General features: G+C 48.0%; 1 protein-coding gene across 2 annotated transcripts in view; it reads left to right on the top strand.

The window, feature by feature from the left end:
- Window positions 1-17,128, top strand: part of TNPO3 (transportin 3) — a 62,391-nt gene that overhangs the window by 21,569 nt on the left and 23,694 nt on the right. The window lies entirely within an intron of this gene.

The following is a 17,128-nucleotide window of genomic DNA, read 5'->3' as shown; positions in this document are numbered from 1 at the left end:
GACGGATCCAGTGCACGACGGGCGCGACGTATGGCCATACGCCGCGATCCGTCGGCAATACAAGTCTATGGGGAAAAAATGCATCCTGCGGGCACATTTGCAGGATCCGTTTTTTTTCCCCCAAAACGACAGATTGCGACGTACGTCACACCGACGCAAGTGTGAAAGAGGCCTTAGGCCTACTGGTTGTCGGCTTCAACTGTGGGGAGCGAAACTCAGCATAAACATAGCTTAGGCCTCTTTTCTCTATCGCCTTTCATTGGGGGACACAGAAACCATGGGTGTATGCTGCTGCCACTAGGAGGCTGACACTATGCAAATAAAAAAGTTAGCTCCTCCTCTGCAGTGTACACCCTACCGACAGGAAGTAGGATATTCAGTTTAGCTTAGTCTCAGTAGGAGGTGGACACGGGTCTTTCATTAGACCCTTATCTACCTCAATGTGCGTCGTTTCTTTTCAAATTTTTCCGGAGGGATACAGGGTGAACAGTCACACCTGTAGTCCCACTATGCGGACTATGAGTACGGCGTGTACTGCCACCCCGTATCCTCATAGATCCCTCTCCAGGACCAAGATCCTAGCACACCAGCGTGCTCAGAAGTCCGGTCCTGGCTCCGTCCCCCACCCACTCGCCCACCAGAGCCTGTCGGTTGGAGGAGACAAGGACGTCCATCACAGCTCCGTGGACGTCTGATACCTTCAGGTTAGTAACTGCGTGGGATGTTTAGGTGAGTATTTCCCCTAAGTTTCCAGATCTTCCCCTTACTCTCTCACGGTGTGGGGGAGTAGTTGTCCCTAAATACGCTGCAATCTTCTATGGCGGCGCTGATTTTATTTTAAAAGGGATCCTAGGGGCACCAAGACGAGCAGTGGCTCTGCACTACGGGCTATCCCCTTCATCGGGGCCGCAGTGCCCTCCCTGCGGCCGCACTGCGCAGCGGCCGCAATGTCACCTTTCTGGCAACGCCGGCACCGCTCCCCCCTGCGGCCACCCATGTCCCCTTTCCGGCGGCACCGGCCTCTAATTTAGGTCCCGGCTTCTGCCGGGACCTACTTCGGCGCCGCGTCCCGTTCTCTGGCAGGCTGCCGCGCTGCTCTGCGGCGCACTGTTCCGGGGCCGCGGTTTCTTTTCCAGCAGCGACGGCCTCTACTTTACATATATATAGTTACATATAGTTATTAAGGTTGAAGGAAGACTATATGTCCATCTAGTTCAACCCATAGCCTAACCTAACATGTTGATCCAGAGGAAGGCAAAAAAACCCCATGTGCAAAGAGTAAGCTCCACATTGGGGAAAAAAATTCCTTCCCGACTCCACATACGGCAATCAGACTAGTTCCCTGGATCAACGCCCTATCAAGGAATCTAGTGTATATACCCTGTAACATTATACTTTTCCAGAAAGGTATCCAGTCCCCTCTTAAATTTAAGTAATGAATCACTCATTACAACATCATACGGCAGAGAGTTCCATAGTCTCACTGCTCTTACAGTAAAGAATCCGCGTCTGTTATTATGCTTAAACCTTTTTTCCTCCAACCGCAGAGGATGCCCCCTTGTCCCTGTTTCAGGTCTATGATTAAAAAGATCATCAGAAAGGTCTTTGTACTGTCCCCTCATATATTTATACATTAAAATAAGATCACCCCTTAGTCTTCGTTTTTCCAAACTAAATAGCCCCAAGTGTAATAACCTATCTTGGTATTGCAGACCCCCCAGTCCTCTAATAACCTTGGTCGCTCTTCTCTGCACCCGCTCCAGTTCAGCTATGTCTTTCTTAAACACCGGAGACCAGAACTGTGCACAGTATTCGAAGTGTGGTCGAACTAGTGACTTGTATAGAGGTAAAATTATGTTCTCCTCATGAGCATCTATGCCTCTTTTAATGCATCCCATTATTTTATTTGCCTTTGTAGCAGCTGCCTGACACTGGCCACTGAATTTAAGTTTGTCATCCACCCATACACCCAGGTCTTTTTCATTGACGGTTTTGCCCAGAGTTTTAGAATTAAGCACATAATTATACATCTTATTACTTCTACCCAAGTGCATGACCTTACATTTATCCCCATTAAAGCTCATTTGCCATTTATCAGCCCAAGCTTCTAGTTTACATAAATCATCCTGTAATATAAAATTGTCCTCCTCTGTATTGATTACCCTGCAGAGTTTAGTGTCATCTGCAAATATTGAAATTCTACTCTGAATGCCCCCTACAAGGTCATTAATAAATATGTTAAAAAGAAGAGGGCCCAATACTGACCCCTGTGGTACCCCACTGCTAACCGCTACCCAGTCCGAGTGTGCTCCATTAATAACCACCCTTTGTTTCCTATCCCTGAGCCAGCTCTCAACCCACTTGCACATATTTTCCCCTATCCCCATTATTCTCATTTTATGTATCAACCTTTTGTGTGGCACCGTATCAAAAGCTTTTGAAAAGTCCATATACACTACATCCACTGGGTTCCCTTGGTCCAATCTGGAACTTACCTCTTCATAGAAACTGATCAAATTAGTCTGACATGAACGGTCCCTAGTAAACCCGTGCTGATACTGGGTTCAGCCGGGGCCTACTTCGGCGCCGCGTCCCGACTATACCGTTCTCCCTGCGGTCCTGGCAGGCTGCCGCGCTGCTCTGCGGTGCACTGTTCCGGGGCCGCGGTCTCTTTTCCAGCGGCACCGGCCTCTAATTTAGGTCACGGCTCCCGCCGGGGCCTACTTCCGGTACCGCGCTCCTTCACTTCCGCTTTCTTCGGGCGGGCTTTCTCCCGCCCGACAAACTGTGCCCTGCAATCTCCGCCCACCGGCGCCATCTGGGTTGTCTCCGCCCCTTCCTCCACGTCGCTGCTGAGCACAGGGCAGGAGATTCCAACGTGCCCGCATTTTCTCCTGGGGGCACAGCACATCATCTGCGCGGATTACACCAGAGGCTGCAGGGCAGCAGCTCCATCTTTCTGTTCCACTGCTGTTCTTCAGGCCTGCAGTAAGTTCCGGACAAGAGTGCCCCAGATGTGTCTACCTGTTCTCCTAGGGGCTATCGTTCCTGAGGAGCATCTTCCAAGCTGTGCAGCCTTCCATCTGGACACCGCAGCGCCTGCCATGAGTACATCTGCACCGCAGTTTGACTCAAACCCCTAATCTTCAGACATTTCCCTCAGGGGCCCGTTCGGTATAATTTTAAGGGAGGTCGCTCCCGTCCTCCTACATTTTCCTGTGTCTTAATGAAACACTTTCAGGGTTCGCCTTGTAACCACAAGCTCCCTTCAGGCAGGCCTGCAGCAACCCACATTTTCTCTTCGCCACGACAGCACCCACTTGAGAGAGGGGATCCGCCCCTAGGAACAGGAAACCCCATGGAGAGAATAAAAGGGGCGGTCCCCCTCGCTCCCACAGTTGGTTTCCTGTTCCTACGGGAGACACCTGGAGAGAAGAGGATTCCCAGCCTGGATGCCGCTTGCGCAGTTTACCTTATAGGGACGGCAAGGGCTCCAGAGCTGGAAGCGGCGTCGGGGGTTCTATGGCAGCTTCCCCCCTCTGCCGGCAGGTACCGTGAGGCCAGGATCGGGGAGTCGCCTGGCTCACGGAAGAATCATCCAGCGCACCTGCAGGGACCGGACCGCTGGGTAAGACCCTGTGTCGCCATCTTCGGGAGGCGCACAGGCAGCGTGTGGCCCATGGTTTCTCCCCCGGAAGTATTGCTACAACTTCCGGGGTGACGTAGGAGGAGGACGGCGCCTGCGCGATTGCTGGGTGGAGGCGCAGGCGCGCACAGCAGAGCCGCAACCCGGATGTAGTGGTCACTTCCGGGTGCGGCAGGAAGAAGATGGCGGCCCCCAGCTACAAAAGGACGCCGGCGCTGATACCCGGCGTCCATCATGGCATCTCCCCAGGACACAGCGTTGCCTTCAGCTGAAGTCACCGCTATTACTCCTGGAAGCCGGACAAGCAGCAGCCGCAGATCATCCTCCAAGAGCACCAGGGAAAAAAGATCGGACCGGTCAGCACCTCCATCTGTGCCTCCGTCTCCTCCTCTCCAGCCGGTATTATGACTACAGCTTCAGGGGTGAGTGTTGTCTACCCTATTTAAGCTGATTACAGTCCCCTCTTTTATCTAATTTCCTAGGTTAAAAGAACAGGGAAATCTAAACATAAGCAATGTGCCTTATGCTCTCAGCCGCTCCCGGACACCTATTTAAAAAAGTTGTGCCATTCATGCATCGAATCCACCTTACGTGAGGAGTCTTCTGTAAGGTCGGAAGATATACGTAGCATGATTAGGGAGGAATTACGAGCCTTTCGAAGCTCGGATAAAGTTCCTGAGAGTAGGAAAAAATATAGTTCTCCTAGATCTGAACAGTCATCTGAGGTGGAGGATAAGGATTCGGACGATTCCCAAGAGGTTATATCCTCGGAAGGTGAACAGGATACATGTTTCCCTACAGACAGTATTGACAATCTAGTTAGATCAATACGTAATACTATGGGTATGGAAGATACTATAACCCCCAAGACACCACAGGACGTGATGTTTGCCGGCCTGTCTGAGAAAAAGAGACCTTCCTTTCCTGTTATCCCAGCGATAAAGGACTTGGTCAAAAAGGAGTGGGAAAGCCAGGGGCAAAAAGGGTTGCCGTCTTCCTCAAAACGTCGCTATCCCTTTAACGATGATGATTTCTCCAAATGGTCGAAAGCCCCAAAAGTAGATGCGGCGGTGGCATCCACTTCTAGGAAATCTCTACTACCTGTAGAAGATTCTGGATCCTTGCAAGACCCACTTGATCGTAAAGCGGATTCCCTTTTAAAAAGAACTTGGGAATCTTGTACAGGAGCTTTAAAACCGGCTATCTCAGCCACATGTACGGCAAGGTCCATGTTGGTCTGGTTGAATGACCTTGAAGAAGGCTTGAAAGGTGGCCTTTCCCGCAATAAAATCATATCATCTATTCCGTTGATTAAAGGAGCTACGGCCTTTCTAGCTGATGCTTCAGCTGATTCCATCCGGTCGGCAGCCAAATCAGCAGGTCTGACCAACGCGGCTCGCCGCGCCTTGTGGTTAAAAGGGTGGAAAGGAGATCCACAAACGAAATCGAAGTTATGTGGTCTACCATGCCAAGGTGAGTACCTATTTGGTACTCAGTTAGATGAAATCCTTACCAAAGCGGGTGAGAGGAAGAAAGGGTTCCCCAATAACACTTACCTTCCATCCTATAGGAGAGCGTTCCGAAAGCCCATGTTCAATAGAAGATGGGACTATAAAAACCAGGACCGTTGGGCAAATAAAGACTTTAAACAAAAAGGAGCCTTCTTCGGAAAATGCCCTTTCAAACCTGAGGATAAACCCCGTTAGGACAGATCTACCCGTTGGTGGTAGGTTGTCCTACTTCTCCATACAGTGGTTGACAATAACCTCTAATCCATGGGCAACTAGCCTCATTACCACGGGCCTAAAATTAAGTTTTTCCCAAGTCCCCCCGGACTCATTTTGTCTGACTTCCTTAAAGTCACCATCACAACAAGAAGCCTTGGAACAGGAAATAATAATTCTCCTGTCCAAAGGAGTTTTGGTGAAAGTCCCCTGTCATCAAAAGGGAAGGGGATTTTATTCCCCTTTATTTTTGATTTCAAAACCTGACGGGTCATATAGAACAATAATTAACCTTAAGAGGCTAAACGTCTTCTTAGAGAATCAAACTTTTAAAATGGAATCTATTCGGTCAACTATTAAGCTTCTATTTCCCCATTGCTTCATGGTTGTTCTTGACCTTAAAGATGCATATTATCATCTTCCAATCTTCAGTGAACATCAAAAATATCTACGGGTGGCAGTTATGGTCAAAGGTCAGGTTCGGCACTATCAATACACAGCAATGCCCTTTGGTCTATCAATAGCCCCTAGAGTTTTCACAAAACTAATGTCAGAGGTAATGTCATATTTGAGGTTAAAAGACACCCTCATAATACCATATTTAGACGACCTATTGATAGTCGGGAACTCTCTTTCTCAATGTCATCAACGTTTAGCTGATTCAATTTCGTCCCTACAGGGGTTAGGGTGGTTAGTAAATTGGGAAAAATCAAGATTGTCCCCCACAACTAGGCAAAAATTTTTAGGAATTATTCTAGATTCTGCAAATCAAATGTGCTTTCTTCCTGAGTCAAAACAAATAACAATCATAAACAAAGTACAATCAGTGATTAACCACCCTCTAATTTCCCTAAGAGAAGGTATGTCCCTTCTCGGTTCATTCACTTCCTGTATTCCAGCTGTTCCGTGGGCCCAATTCCATAGCAGGAAATTACAATATACAATTCTTCGTGAGGAAGAAAGATTACATGGCCGACTGGATAGTCGTATTCCCTTACCAACAGATGTAATACAATCTCTCACTTGGTGGTTGAATCCGGATCATTTTACCAGTGGGGTTCCCTGGGTGGTTAAACCATCAAAAACTATCTTCACTGATGCCAGTCCTAGTGGTTGGGGAGCACACTTAGGAGATCAAATAGTGCAAGGTCTGTGGTCTCTTAGGGAATCGGATGATTCTTCTAATAAGAAAGAACTAAAAGCTATCTATCATGCCGTATCTGAATTTCTTCCGCAGCTACACGGACCGCATACAAGAGTCTTTTCAGACAACATGACAGCGGTACCATACATAAACCACCAAGGAGGAACAAGATCAGAAGCACTCATGTCTATAGCCAACGACATTCTAGCCATAGCAGAGGAGCACCTTCTGTCCCTGTCAGCACTGCATGTGAGGGGAATCGACAATTCGAGAGCAGATTTCCTCAGTCGCCACACTCTCCACCAAGGAGAATGGGTTCTAAGTCGTCGTATCTTTTGCATGATAGTAAAAAAAATGGGGCACTCCCGAGATAGACCTTTTTGCGACAAGACAAAACAGGCAAGTCAAAAAGTTTGCATCATTGTTCCGATCCGACAATCCAGATATCTTCGACGCCCTTCAAGTGCCATGGGTATTCAAGAAGGCATATGCCTTTCCCCCGCTGATATTACTTCCGACAGTGATCAGGAAGATAAGAGAGGACAGAGCAAACGTGATCTTAATAGCTCCATTTTGGCCCAAGAGGCCATGGTTTTCCTGGCTGAGAGCCATGTCAATCTCAGACCCATGGATCCTCCCGGAGGATCGGGATCTTCTCTTCCAGGGCCCCTTCAACCACCCTCAGGTGAAGGGTCTTCGATTAACAGCCTGGAATTTGAGAGGCAGCTGCTAAACATGAGGATTCTCAAACAAAGTGATTGACACTCTGCTATTAAGTAGGAAAAAATCCACTACCTCCATCTACGCAAGAGTGTGGAAAAAATATTTAAACCTCTACCCAACGGCCCTATCAAATGAAATTCATATTCCCATGATTCTAGAATTTCTTCAAAAAGGGCGCGATCTAGGTCTGGCGGTCAGTACCTTAAAAGTGCACATTTCTGCGCTAGGGGCTTTATATGGTCACAATATCGCAGGTAATAAATGGGTAGCCAGATTTGTTGCAGCATGCCAGAGGTCAGAGACAGTTCGAATTCAACATGTACCACCTTGGGATGTTAATTTAGTTCTCGAAGCTCTTACAGATCACCCTTTTGAGCCTCTACATTCAGCTCACATAAAACATGTCTCCCTCAAGACAGCTCTTCTCGTCGCCTTAGTGTCAGCAAGAAGAGTAAGTGACATACAGGCACTATCAATAGATCCTCCCTTTATGTCAGTCTTCCCAGACAGAGTTGTCCTTAAAACAGACCCTTCATACTTACCCAAAGTATGCACTAAATTTCACAGAACACAAGAAATTTACCTTCCCTCCTTCTATGATAACCCTACAAGTCAGGAAGAACAAAGATACCACACATTAGATGTGAGGAGAGCCATATTAGCCTATTTGGATAGGACTAGCGCCTAGAGGAAGAGCAGGGCTCTCTTTGTTTTGTTCCAGGGTCATAGAAAAGGAGCTGGAATTACGAAGGGTACTTTATCTCGGTGGATTCGAGATGCAATATGTCTGGCCTATTCATCCAAAGGGGAGAATCCGCCTGAGACCGTAAGAGCACATTCCACCCGGGCGATTGCATCATCCTGGGCTGAACGAGCGGAGGTTCCGTTAGAACAGATATGTAAGGCCGCAACCTGGTCTTCACCTACTACCTTCTATAATCACTATAGATTAGATCTATCTGCCTCATCTGACTTGTCCTTCGGTAGATCAGTCCTTAACACGGTGATCCCTCCCAAATGACTATCTCTGAAAGTCTCTCAAGTGGGTGCTGTCGTGGCGAAGAGAAAACACCGGATTACGTACCGGTAATGCTCTTTTATAGAGCCACGACAGCACCCCTTCACTTCCCACCCTTATAGGTTTTTATTTAGAAGCACGGTTAAGGGTGTTTGGTTCTTATAGTTAGCCATGTTTAAGTTAACTAATTATAATGATGATATTGAATGACCTACTAAAGTCTGGTGGGCGGTTCCTCGCAATCTCTGTAAACCCAACTGTGGGAGCGAGGGGGACCGCCCCTTTTATTCTCTCCATAGGGTTTCCTGTTCCTAGGGGCGGATCCCCTCTCTCAAGTGGGTGCTGTCGTGGATCTATAAAAGAGCATTACCGGTACGTAATCCGGTGTTTTGTTCCCGCTGCTCCGCCTCAGAGCGAAGTCCCCACCCCAGGCTGGGCCTCCCCTCTGTCTCTATCAGTAGTGGATCTCACACGGGTGTCCCAGACCCTTGTGTCCGTGCTCGATCGGTTGCCCCTGCAGCCTTCCGTAGTAGCCAGCGGGTCGCAGGAAGCTCTGTCCGAGTCTTCCAATACAGGCCGCGAAAGACTCCGATGGGAACGCCAGTCTGAGTTCTCTTCTCGGTCCATCTCGCCCCACGGTCCGTCTCTGTGGTCGAGTTCCCCCTTATCCTCCCCCCCCCGGAGTCAGGCGAGGCTTTCTCTGATGTGCCTTCGGAGGATAATTTGGGGCCGGAGTCGAACCATACCTTAACATGAGGGATATGGTTCAAAGCCTCATTGGAGCGTCCAGTCTGACCTGTGGCAACAAAGATTCCTCTACGAAACCCGCAGATCAGGCGGTTTCGTTTAGACGGTCTAAACTTCCTCCCAATGGATTCGCTCCTCATCCTGAATCGAGGAGCTTCTGGCCAGAGAAAGAGCGAATTCGACCTGACGTTCTCAAAGAGGAAAGCGTCTTGGAGTCGCATATCTCTTTCCTCCGGATCTCATCGCCAACCGGAATGAGAGGCGATGGAGAACGACCTCTCCCCCTGTGGATCCGCCGGCTGCTAGACTTGCCACCAACACAGTCCTCACGCTGTCCGGTGGGGCGACTCTGACAGGTTCCATCGATAGGATCATGGAATCCTTTGTGAATTCGGCTCTCGAACCTGCCGCATCATCCCTATGCCCGCTTGCACTTGGGTTTCGAAGTCGGTATCTGAAGGGGCTAAAACAACTCCGTTGGGGCATTCAAGCCGGAGCTCCACCAGACTGGCTGGCGGAAGTTACCACCCAGATTACTCATGCCGGGGAATAATTTGTTCTCTGGACGTCGCGTCTTCTGCCGCTCAGACACCCGGTAATGTTGTTGCCAGCCGTCGTTCTGTTTGGCTCAAGAGTCATCAAAGAAGTCCCTTACGAGCCTGGCTTTTTCAAGGATCACGGCTTTTCGGTTCCAAGCTGGACCAAATTATTAAGGACACCACTGGCGGCACCAGTTCTCTTAGGCGGCAACTTCGGTCCTTTTCTGCCTTTTTTTGCGTCGTTTCGCGGCATCAGATTCCTTTTCGCAACAGAGGCCACAGGCACGTTAAGAAGAGAAGGTATTCTTCGATTCACTCCTTCCTGGCGTTCCCGCTACTCCTAAGGTGGATTCTCCAGGTCCAGGACTGGAAGTTCCACCTAGGCATGACCCACGACTAGACTCTAGCCCGTTTCTCCTGTTCCTCAGGGACGTCTGGGTTTCCTCAGTAGAGGACGCATGGGCCAGGGCACTTGTATCTTCTAGATACAAAATCTTCATTTCACGGCCCTGGGATCGTTTTCTTCGAATCCCAACCTCCAAGAGACCCCGCTCTAGTCCCGGGTTTCTTTACAGCCATTGTTTCCCTCCTTAGATCCGGGGTAATCGTTCCCGTCCCAGAACAGGAATGGTTTAACGGTTCACAGGCTTCTCTTCAAATCAGAGGACGACAAGGTTCGTCCCAGTCCGGATCTCAATTTGCTGAACAGGAGGTTTCGTCGGAGACACTTCAGGATGATATCCCCTCGTTCAGTAATCGCTTCCATGGAGGCTCAGGAATTTCGGTTTCAGGCTCCCGAAAGTCTATCCATCTTCCCGACACTCTAGCCGTTGCGGGTGGCTCGTCAACAGGAAGAAGTTCCGTCTTGTTCAGCGCCTCGTATCTCCGGGCATGTTCTTCGACGCTTGTCGGACCAGAGTCTTCCTTCCCGAAGACAGGATATCCCTCCTTTGTCAGGAAGTTTGCTTGCTCCAGGGTTTTCGGCTCCCCTCCTTTCCGATGGGCCTTAAAGGTCCTAAGGAGGTTGGTTGCAACATCGGGAGCAATTTTCCCTTCGCCCGTTTCATTCAAGACTTCTTCAGCAGGCTATTCTATCACAGGGGGACAGGTCTGCTCCCGGCATCGTCCGATCCGGCTTTCTCCCGGGTCAAACGGTTCCTCGACTGGTGGCCGAGGTCACTTCTCTTATCCCAGAGTAGATCCTTCACAGCATATCCTTACTTTCAGTTCCCTGGCAGGTGGTGACGACGGACGTCTGCCCGCTCGGCGGAGGCGCGGGGCTTTGTCACCTGTTCTTTTCAGGGTTGTTGGTCGATGCAGGAGTCCTCCTTGCCGATCAATGTCCTCGAGTTCCGGATCATCTTTCTGTCTTTCCTTCACTGGGTAAGGATTCTCAGCAGCCTAGACAGACAATGACACAGCAGTGGCATATGTCTACCACCAGGGGTGGACTCGGCGGTCTCTGGCCTCGGCCGAGATTCCAGGATCCTCCTTTGGACAGAGGCAACGGTCCTGGTGAGCTCCGCAGTGCTTGTCCCCAGCGTGGACATTTAGGCCGCCGACTTCCTCGGCCGCGAGGGCCTTGTGGCAGGGGACTGGTACTTCTGGAGGTTTCCTATCGGATTGCTCTTCGACTGGGGGACTCCAGATGTGGACCTCATGGCGTCCCGATTGAATAGGAAGGTCCCTTGGGTCGGCCCAAGGTCCCGCGATCCTCTCACAGTGGTGTTGACACTCTGGCCATTCCTTGGTTGCAGTTCGCGCTCCCCTATCGGTTCCCACCCCTTTCCCTTGCTTTCTAAGCTGTCGAGAAGATCAAGGCGGGATGGGTGTCGGTCATTCTGATCGTCCCGGATTGGCCCAGGAGGTCTTGGTTTGCGGACATCATCAATCTTCTCGCGGACACCCCTGGGGCCTTCCAAACAGACCCGATCTGCTGTCTCAGGGTCCGATCTGCCACCCGAATTATCGGTCGCTCAGTTTAACGGCGTGGCTGTGGACTCCACAGTTCTAAGAGCGTCCGGTCTTTCGGCCCGGACGGGTCACGCTATAATCCAGGCTAGGAAGCCTTCGTCTTCTTCCAGGATCTATTATCGTACCTGGAAGGCTTACTTTCGTTAATGCGAGTCCAACCGCTTTTCACCTATGTCCTTTCCCTGCCTTCCATTTGGTTTTCCTTCAGGCAGGACTGGATTCGGGCTTCGCTCTCAATTCCATAAAGGGCCTGGTTCCTGCGCTCTTCTTCCCTTTAAGAAGACGTTATCTTCTCAGTCACAGGTTAAGACCTTCCTTCAAGGAGTAGCCCACGCTGTCCCTCTGTTCTGGGCCTCTGTGGATTCATGGGATTTAAAGGTTGTGCTGGTTGTTCTTAGGGGTTCCCCCCTTTTGAGCCTCTGAGGGAGTTTTTCCCTGTCAGTTCTATCTCGGAAGGTGGCTTTTCTCAAGTCCATCTCTTCGATCCGCCGCGTTTTTGAGTTGGCGGCCATTTCTTGCCGACCTCCTTTCTTGTTTTTCCACCAGGACAAGGCGGTCCCAGGCCTCCGCCTTCCTTCCTTCCACTAGGTGGTTTTCATCTTTCCACCTCAACGAGGTCATCGTTCTACCTTCCTTTTGTCCAGCTCCGACTCCTCCTCTGGAGCGATCGTTGTACAGGCTGGACCCCGTCAGGGCAGTGAGGATCTCCCTGGCTAGCTCGGCCGCTTTCCGAAAGATGGATTCTCTTTTCGTCATCCCTGATGGCGTGCGTAGAGACCTGCCGGCTTCCAAGGCGACTATTGCTCGCTCGATCAGAACGGCAATTTTGGAAGCTTACCGGGTCAAGAACAGAGTGCCCCCTCCTGAGATAAAGGCTCACTCTACCCGGGCAGTCGGCGCCTCCAGTGCGGTACGTCACAGGGGCTTTCGCCGACGGCTTTGCAAAGCGGCAACCTGGTCTTCCATCCACACGTTTCGCCGGACTACGGCGGACTCCAGCCTGGGCAGAAGGATCCTGCAGGCGGCAGTGGGGAGTTCTCGTACTTGATGGAAGTCTGTTTTTCCCACCCCAGGGACTGCTTTGGGACGTCCCATGGTTTCTGTGTCCCCCAATGAAAGGCGATAGAGAAAACAGGATTTTTGGTTGCTTACCGTAAAATCTGTTTCTCGGAGCCTTCATTGGGGGACACAGCTCCCTCCCAAGTTGAACAGCTCAGCTTACTGTATACGTTTGAGTTCTTTGAATACTCTTTGAGTGCTTGAAACTGTTAATCTATGGAGCGCCGTGGAATTTGTTGGCGCTATGTGGATAAAGTTTATTATGTTATTATTATTCTTTCTCTTTTACATGTTGCTTCTCCTACTGCTTTCTCACTAACTGAATATCCTACTTCCTGTCGGTAGGGTGTACACTGCAGAGGAGGAGCTAACTTTTTTATTTGCATAGTGTCAGCCTCCTAGTGGCAGCAGCATACACCCATGGTTTCTGTGTCCCCCAATGAAGGCTCCGAGAAACCGAGTTTACGGTAAGCAACCAAAAATCCTGTTTTACACTTGCGTCGTTTGGCATCCATCGCAATCCGTATCCGATCCTGTAAATGTGTCCGCAGGATGCGTTTTTTTCCCCATAGACTTGTATTAGCAACGGATGGCTACACGTCGCGTCCGTCGTGTGACGGATCCGTCGTGTTTTGGCAGACCGTCATCACAAAAAAAGTTCAATGTAACGTTTTTTTGTCCGTCGCGTCCGCCATTTTCTACTGCGCATGTGCGGCCGAAACTCCGCACCCTCCTCCCCGGACTTCAGAATAGGCAGTTGACGCGTTGAAAAACTGCATCTGCTGCCCACGTCGTGCACAAATTTCACAACCTGTGTCGGCCCGACGCATAGTGACGGACCCGTACCGACGCAAGTGTGAAAGAGGCCTTAATACTTAAAGGGGTATTCACATCTCCAAGATCCTAGCTCAATGTTTAGCAGATGTAATAATATTAGCAAACACCTCCAATTAGAAATGTAGTATAGTTCTTCTGGTTCACTGTCTCTTTCCTCATTTGCCGGCATTGCAGGACCTTAGCTATCCATGGTTATGACCACTAGTAACTAGCTAACTAACTGTCACTATATCAGTGGTCGTAATCATGGATACCTAAGGTCCTGCACATGAGGAAAGAGATATAGCTAATCAGAAAAACTATACTACATTTCTAATTGGAGGTATTTGCTAATATTATTACAGCAGATACATATACTGGGATATGATCTTGAAGATGGGAATACCCCTTTATTGTTACTGTACTGGTACAGTATCTATTATAGGTTCTGTTGACTTTTGGTTCTTGCAACATGTATCTTAAAGTTATGCAGTTCTGTGACAGAGTAAAGCAATTTTACAATATCCCTATGACTGTTACCAGTGAGGAACCAATAATGTTAGTATGTATTAAAATATTTATATTAAAATGTCTGTCTATTAGGTGCTGTTTAAATTAACGGCTCTATGTAAGCTAGTAAAATATGTCTAGTCCAGATTGAGTAAATACAAGGTCTTATGAACAACAACAGATGATATTACACGTCATTACTTATGCAATAAAAGCTAGGCTAAAATGTAGGAATTGCATGAAAATTACATTTTGCAACTATAAGATTGCGAAGGTCTTGAGACAGCTCACTAGTTTTACTTATCATGAGATGTTTCTTGTGTGGCACCTTGGTAATGAGACATCTTTTTATAGGCTATAAGTTGAACCGATATTTTTCTCTTAGGTGTCAGGATTGCTTTTTAATTACTGATCGATTTCAGCTGGTGTTATGACTTTTTGCACCTTTCTTTCTTGTGTTCAATACCTTTTCCTTGTCAGTGCTCATTATTACACTACTTAATTTATGGACATCTATGGTTTGATTTCTTTGCCTGTGTGTATTGGATGGGATGTTACCGACATCTGATAAGAATTTCATGTCAATAGCATATTTAGAAATACATTTACTTAGAAAATTGGTTATGTGTGCGATACTTATTTCACCTCCTGTAAGTAGCAGTCACATGCTGCTAATGAAATGCCCTTGATTAATTGTTCATCAGCAAGTGTGGCCGCCTCTATAAAAGCATAAGCTGTGGCAGTTTGCTGGCCTGGAACATTCAGACATGTGTTCAACACAATGCCAAGGAGAAACATCAGTAATGATCTGAAAGAAGCAATTGTTGCTGTCTATCAATCTCTCAAAAACATTCAAGATGGTGGACAATCTTCCCAAGAGTGGAAGTCCCTGAAAATTAAACCCAAGATGAAACTTTGCAATGCTCAGAGAAATTGTAAAAATCTCAGAACCCAGCTCAACCTCAACATGTTAAATGTTCAAGCTGGTCACAGTTCAATTATAAAACGAGTGCACAAGTATGGCTTCCCTGGGTGGATTGCAAAGAGAAAGTCTCTTCTTTCTGATAATTATATGGCAGTACATCTAAAGTTTGTGATGTTGTATGTGAACAAACCATAAGGCTTCTGGAACAATGACCCCAATTCATTATGACTGGCATTTAATGCTAATGAGGGGCATGCAAGAATAAGTTGTGCCAAATTTATTAACAGGTGCATGCCACTTAATGAATTTGGCGTATCTTATTGGTGACTTGTACCTCGCAAAAAAATGTTACTCCAGTCATGAACTGGTAATGTATTTCGCCATTTTCAATTTGACAGACGGATGTGGTAACACACTGTCTCTTCCGCTTCTCCACCCATTTTGGTGTTGCTGCTTGAGACCATTGTGGAAAACGCCAAAAGTCGCAAAATGTTTGTGTAAGCAATTTGCAACTCTTCAAAGTGTTTTACACCAGATTTCTTTCAAGTTGCTGAATCTCCTGCTATGTCTCTTGGACAGATGAGACCAGAATGGAGATATTTGGCCATAATGCCTGGTGCAAATTTGGGAAGAACCAATCACACCATATCAGCACAAACACCTCGTACCAACTGTATGGTGGATAGGGTTGATTTGGGCTTATTTTGTAGCCACAAGCCCTAGGTACTTTGCAGTGATTTATTAGGCCATGAACTCCTCAGTGTGCCAACATTTTGTAGAGTAAAATGTGAGGCCATCAATCCACAAGTGAAAGCTTGGCCGAAACGGAATCCTGCAACAGGACAATGATCCCATACACAACTGCAAATCTATGTAAGAATGGCTGAAAAAGAAAGAATCGAGTTGTTGCAATGGCCCAGTCACAGTCCAGACCTCACGCCATATGCTGTGACGGGACCTTAGGTAAGCTCGGCATAAACAAAAGCCCACAAATGAGTTTAATGGGGTTGTTCATACAAAATGAAGTTTCCCCAGTGGCTTGATATGATGACAAACAACAAAGGAAACTGTAGTCACATACCAGTACTTCCCAGGATTCCGTGTAGGTTGCACCATGGTTTGCCAGGAAGGAGTTTGTGACTATTTAAATTCGCAGCAGAACCTGTGATTGACTGTCGCAGTCAGATGACTTCTGCATTGCGTCAATGGTGAATGACGGGCTGTGGAAGTCGCCTGACCATGGTAGCCAATCATAGGTGCCAACGCTCCTGTCTAGACTTGAACATTGACGACTTTCTGCTGCAGTGAACGAAGACCACAGAGCGACTTCCCTGGATCCTGATAAATGCCCGGAAATGAATCATAGAAGGTTAAGAGTTGGAAGGGACCTCCAGGGTCATCATGTCCAACCCCCTGCTTAAAGCAGGATTCGCTAAACCATCTTAGGCTAGGTTCACATTGTGTTAACAGCAGCCCGTTCAACACATGCGTTAACGGGCTGCTGTTAACACTAGTGCCGACATGCTAGCGCAGATAGAGCATCTGCTAGCTCTATCTGCGCTAGCAGTGATGGACCCGGAAACGCTGCAGCCCGCGTCCCAGGCTCCATCACTCAATGACGGCACATCGCTAGCGCACGCCCATTGTGGGCGTGCGCTAGCGATGCGTCCGACATTAGACTCAATGGCGGCGTTAACAGACTGCGTTACACCGCGTTATGCCGCGGTGTAACGTAGTCCGTCTAACGGACGCCTGCAACGCAGTGTGAACTCAGCATTAAGACAGATGTCTGACCAGCCTCTGTCTGAAGACTTCCATTGAAGGAGAACTCACCACCTCTCGTGGCAGCCTATTCCACATGAGTGAGCATTACTTGTTTTTTAACATACCCAGTCACCAGAGATTTTTTTTTTGTCCTGACAACCCTTGTAAAGAAGAGTGGGCCTAAATTCCTCTGGAATGATGTACTAGGCTGATAAGTCATACAGAAATTGATTACTTCAGTTATTGCAGCTGTAATTGGTTCTACAAGCTACTGAATCATGGGACGTACTTAGTTATTCACGCATTGCTTCTGCAAGTTGACCTACTTTCTGGAAATGACACTGTAATTTGTCAAGTGTTGTTTGTCTTCTGAGGTTGTATTTACCCAATCTCAATCCTTTCTTAGGACCAGATGTTGTTTTTTTTTTATTATGTCCTGTTATGTAAAGCAACAAAATTCAAAGAGGGTGTCCTTAGTTATTTTCAAGAACATAAATCGAAATTATATATCTTTTTTTTATAATTACAATCCATCTATA

The sequence above is a fragment of the Ranitomeya imitator genome, chromosome 4, assembly GCF_032444005.1.
Source record: "Ranitomeya imitator isolate aRanImi1 chromosome 4, aRanImi1.pri, whole genome shotgun sequence".
NCBI lineage: Eukaryota > Metazoa > Chordata > Amphibia > Anura > Dendrobatidae > Ranitomeya > Ranitomeya imitator.
Note: the sequence above shows the minus strand (reverse complement) of the source record. Positions and strands in the feature narration are given on the sequence as shown.